Source organism: Etheostoma cragini, chromosome 16, assembly GCF_013103735.1.
Source record: "Etheostoma cragini isolate CJK2018 chromosome 16, CSU_Ecrag_1.0, whole genome shotgun sequence".
Taxonomy (NCBI): Eukaryota; Metazoa; Chordata; class Actinopteri; order Perciformes; family Percidae; genus Etheostoma; species Etheostoma cragini.
Genome location: NC_048422.1, coordinates 21,080,074 through 21,086,077, shown reverse-complemented (window position 1 = coordinate 21,086,077; position 6,004 = coordinate 21,080,074).

Genomic DNA, 6,004 nt, shown 5'->3' with positions numbered 1-6,004 from the left:
ACTACATGCTCAAAAACAGGAAGCGTATGATTGAGTTATTTGTAGGCTTATCCTGAGCAGGTCAGTCCATATTGCTGCTGGGTTGATTAGTTCAGATAGTAGAGTTGTGCAACAACAAATATCATAACAATAACATTTTACAGTTTATCATGTGTAGTTCGAGGGAGAATGTTTGACTTTACAGATGAAGGAAGTTAGAGGAGTAATTTGCATATCCTGTGTGTGTGTGTGTGTGTGTGTGTGTGTGTGTGTGTGTGTGTGTGTGTGTGTGTGTGTGTAGGTCTATGTACAGCAGATGCTCGTGAGTCACAGAAGTGACCTGCTGAGGAAAAAGCAGAGAAAATAAAGGGAAGGGAAACCTTCCTGAGCGTCAGTGACTTATCTTGTGACTCCTGCTGGCTATTGTTTTACTTGCTGTTTAGGAAGGTTGAGAAAAAAAAAAGAAGAACAACAAGGAGCTAAAAAACTAAATGCAAGACATGAGCCCTAAAGTGATTTTCTTATTCAGTGTTATTCATATCAACAGAAATGCAAAAGAAAGTCCCTCATTTGACTGCGCTCTGGTGGTTGCATGCTTACAAAGTTGATTCTGATTAGATTTTTGTCATAAAAAGACAATGGCTTTAAGGCTGTATTCATAGGTGAAAAACAGGACAGGAAATTGTGTAAAATGATCCACATTCTTTGAACAGCAGGGACATGACAAGGCCAGCGTCCTCCCATCACCTTCGACATTTTCTTTGTTGTCTTTTGTTCTTTGCTTTAGTGGGACATTAAACTTAGTTTCACACTTCTACACAATCTATCTCTGACATTTATGGGGCTAATATGATTGCACCCTTCTGCACATCAGCTTCTGTGCGAGCTCTCAATAATAACAACAGCAGCAGCAGCCAGGGGCTCATAACGGCCCGTTTAAAGGAGAACGGTCACAGGGGGAATGTTGTGCTGAGATGAGAGGCCGGAGCCTGACACAGAAGCTGATGATAGTGTTGATGTTTCTGTGTTAAGGATTGGAGCATGACATTTATCAGTACACGCCTCTTTCTTACGCTTATGATACGGACCGATGCAGACACACCAGAAAACACGTCAACATGTGTGGTGTTACAAATGAGTCCAACAAATGGCTTGACCATATCTATTAACATGGATCACATGAGCAGTGTTGTTATGTTATAAAGTACTACTACAAAATACTTTGTTACTGTACTTACATAGAAGCTTGACATATCTGTACTTAACTTTCTTATTCATGTTTCTGGAAACTTTCCTCCACTACATTTCCCCTGATGTTGTTTGATGTTTTGATGTTAAAGAAGGATGTGGATATGCTTTACCATGAGGAAGCAACAATAGAGTTCAGAGTTTGGATTTACCTTTACTTTTATTTCTAATAAGTAGGTACGTTTAAAATCTGAAAATTACTTTTGATACTTAAGTACAGTATATCAGATACTTTGAGACTTTTACTCAGGTAACATTCTAAAAGGTGAATTTGACTTTACCAAAATCATTTTCTGGTAAGATACTTGTAATTTTATTTAAGTATTGCATTCCTGTACTTTATGCTAGGCTGCACATGAGTACTTGTATGTGACAGGAAATGACCCCCCCCCCACTCTGCACTCTTTATGGAGCGTTTTAGCTTCTTTCAGCTCATAGTCATGGTGGTTTCTATTCAGAATATGATTTTAAGATGTAATCAGTGATTCTGGACAAATCTTTTGATATTTTAACCTCCTCAGTACTCCTTTTTCATCATCCCCCTTCTCTTCAGACATGGTCTTTTCCCTGCCCTGTGCCTTAATGTGACTGTTGCAGTTTGACTGGAATAGTGTTGAGAGGTTTGACCCGAGCCACGGTTTTTGTTTCCCATTAAGAGAGCCAGGGCTGTGTATGGTCATTTCTTTTCAGCGTTTGTCAAAAAGTGTTTTAGATTGGATTGGATTAGATACTTAATTAATCTTGAGGGCCACATTCATTGCTGTACCAACTTTCCTGGCAGATGTCCAGACCTTTAATTAAGGCTATTAGTCAGACCGACCGACATTTCCGCACCTAGAGCCTGGCGTAAAACTCTAAAAACCACTACACATTACATACCTAGCACCAAACTGCAGGTAGACACACCTAGCGTCTAGCTGGTGAACATAGTGGAGCTATTAGCAGCTTTAGAACCAGATATTTCCTGTGGAGACCAAACTCTGAGTTAAAAGAGAGTGACTATTAATCATTACATTTGCCAGATGGCCACAAAGACAACTGAAAATGAATGCTAATGTTGATATATCTGCTGCGTGTGTAAAATAGACAAATTTTTGCAAAGAACCTTGTCAAATCTACATCTTCAACTTGTCTCAGCTGCCCACAAATGGCCAGGCAATTAGTTACTGCGAGTTTCACACAAGATGGAAGGTGTGTATTCAGACCAAGACCAAGAGTGTACTGTACTGTCCTGTGTGTGCTTTGAGCTAAATACTGACAATTGACAATGATAGTGTGGCTAAACACTCAATTTCTTATGTACATTGCAAAAAACTGTGTTGGCTGTGTCTTACTTGTATCCTACCTTCAGGAATTAGATTTGTGAAAGAAAACGTTCTTTCAATCTAATAAGAAAATTAAGTTTTAGAAAAATACTGAATGAACAAGTAACACAATTGTGGGGAATCATTGACCTTATTTTTTTTAAATAAAATGAATTATAGAGAAAAGAGAGCTTTGGAAGAGTACCTTTGTGTATGTTTGAAACGATGCCCTCTAAGTAATGGAAATGGAAATGCTGCATGTGAAGACAAATAATGGTGTGGGAGTTCTTGGCAGAATATACTGGAAATACAATGCCAAGTGTCTTATTGTCAAATCTGCTCACACTTCCTGGAGCACACACAGTTGGAGGATCCGTAAAAGGCACTGAAGGTGTTTGTTTGTGGGTTAGAAAAAAGGGTTGAGGCAGGGAGCACGAGGCGTGAGAGAAAAGCTCCTTGACTGGTTTTGTCTGGTTAAGGTCGGGCTGAATATTAACAAAGTGGATTACGATTGAGTGAGTAATGCTCGTCTTTGTTGAAACCTTTGCGGTGATGTCATTAGTACTTTCCTTGGCACCACCTAGGCACAATTAACAGGAGGGGCCAACCAGTTAAAGGCAAAAATCTAGTTGTTGCATTGTGGCCTGATTAGTCACCTGACTGTTTTTTTAAAACTGTTTTTTTTGACAAAAGACAGGCTTCAGTCAGCAGTGCCATAAAGATTAGCTGCCTGTTGAACTGTGTAAACACACTGGGAAATCTGTGTGTTTGTGTGAGCTGCATACCAGAATGTGTGTGGGTGTCTGTGTCTGTTTTTTCTTGTATATATACTGTGTGATTTAAGGGTGAAAATGGTGTGAATAAACAATAAAGATAGATACGTTTGAGTGAGTAGAGATGATTAAAAATAAAGACAGTGAGCTTTGTGTTTGTGTGTGTGTGTGTGTGTGTTTGTGTGTGTATAATGGAAAGAAAGTGAGAGACGGTGGTAAAAGAAATCCAAAACAGAGAAAGTGTGTTGGAAAAAGGCAGTGAGTGGGAATTAAAGAAGGGACTCGTGGCAGAACCCACAGTGCTGATGTTAGCTGTCTGATCCACTAAGAGACAGTTGGCAACAGACTGTCTACCAGCCACGAAAGTACAATAATTCAAAGCATGCAATGTGACGCCGTTCCTGACGAGCTGGGGCTGCAGTCACCCTCACACACATGCACACACTCACACACATGCACACTCACACTGAAGCAATACACCCTGTAAAAGTAACAAATGCACTGAGCACTCCATTTCACGTGGTGCAATTATTCACAGTTCCAGCAAATTTGGGCTGAAGCTAATCTCATAACTAAATGGCATGGCGCCTCCTGTAAAAAAAAAAAAAAAAAAAAAAAAAAAAAGGATTTCCAAACAACTGTAAGGAATTTAACTCTCTGGTGTCAGTAGCTGGACTTAACTGCATCCAAAGTTTCTAAGACAAAGAGGACAACAAAGCCATTAGTGTGCAAATAAGATCCATTCAATCAGAGAAGGGAAACAAAAGGATATCAGTAAAGAGTTGGTGAGCGGGAAACAAGATTCCAACTTTTGTAGGTTAGTTCTCATGAGCTTCACATGACTTGCATTTAGCCCTTCTCTTACCCCCCTCTGCTCTGCACGCCCCCCCCCCTTTCCATCTGTACTGAGTGCCCTCCCTCCCTCCTTTCCTCTGCACTTCCCAACCCACTATCCCCCCCCCTCCTCCTCCTCTCCGCGCAGCACATAGACTTCCTGTGTGTCCTGGCCTGAATGGTATGTGCATGGAGTGGGTGTCTGGGAGGCCTTTCATCCGGCATGGAAAGAAAAGAGAAGTCAAGAGAGATGGTGAAGAAAAAAAAAAGTGAGAGAAGAGAGTAATCTTTAATCCGTTTGAGTCAGAGCAGTTGTCCAGAGGCGAGCGGGGTGGGGCATATTAGATGGGGCAAGAGGTCTCTGGTTGTGCCAGGGACGTGTGTGTAGCGTCTGGAGGGGAAGAGAGAGGCCTGCTGGGAAAGCCTGCAGCCTGCCTAGGGCAGATGACATCCGGCTGGGACATGGTTTGCACGGCTGAGTGACACTACTAAACTAGAGCAGGTAGAATAGGTAAACATTAACTTAAGTATTCATGCCCAACTGTAGGAAAATGCTAAGTATAATGCACAGCAGCGCATATCAACTAAACATAGTTTGCTGTGACAAAACGATGATTGTGTTGCATAGTGTAATAGAAATGGAATGGGAATCTTGCAGCCCCTGCAGCCTTGTGGCTGAGCGTTGTCAGACAGGGTGTAGCAGGCTGCTGAGTGCCGGGCCTCACTAGACCCTACCCACACTGTGGAGGGGCACGCATGCAAGCCTTTGTGACGGCCTCATGTCATGGAAACAACATGTGCGCACATGCGCACTTTTACACACAGAATGTCAAGACGTGCCACAAGATAACCCTTCATAAGAAGAAAGCATACAGTGCCATCTGCTGTCGGGGTTGAATACTGGCCATTGAGGTACATTCAATGCCTCTGTCTTTATTACTGGTTTTACTGTAAAGCACTCTGTAACTTGATTTTAAAACTGTATAAAGAAAGTTTTGTTATAAAAGATAAAATAATCATGTAATCAGTCTGCTCCATTAAACAGCAATTTTCTTTATTATCCTTATGAATACAGAAGGACAAGTCAAAATTAAAGTTTCAAGTGAATACACCTTTGAATTATATGTATTACATAAGTGTAAGATGTAAATTCATTAACGTACCGGTATTTCTGACCCAAATTGATTTGTTGCCCTTCTGGTTGTTGTTGTATAGTGATATTTTTACAATTGTTTCTTTAAAAAATGAGTGCTCTCTGTCCATTGGAACGCCACGGCTTTTTATTTAAAACGGTTCATTTAAAACAAATATACTTTTCAAACAGATGGTATTTAAAAAAGAGGCCTGCCTCTAATAAAAGCCTGCTCCAAATAAAAGCCGGGTAACTTCTGCGGTTCAGGTGAATGAAGGCCCCGGCTTTTATTTGAGGAATTATTGTAATAGGATTCTTTCAGTGCTAGATTAAAAAAGAAAAAAAGGAAAAAAAGAGGTGCAGGCTCAACTCAAACAATAAGTTTTTTTTAATTTCAAGCCTGTTGTCAGTCCTCAACCTGTGACAGACTGTAGATTTATCATGGAAGTAATGTAATTAACTGCAGTAAAACACTTGAAACAGCTCATTTCCTGTAGATCACTTTGTTTTTGACACTTGTATCAAGCATCATTATGACGCGAATGCATAAGTGTTTCATGTGGGATAAGACTCTTGACCCTCTTACTGCTGTACTGACTGTACAGTGTTATTTACTAACTGTACATCTTTTTCGTTGTTTTTACTGCTGGATGCACATAGATATACAAGCTAAAAAGTAAGTTTTAATCATATATTTCTTACAATAAAATATAAAGGTGCTCATGTCACTACCA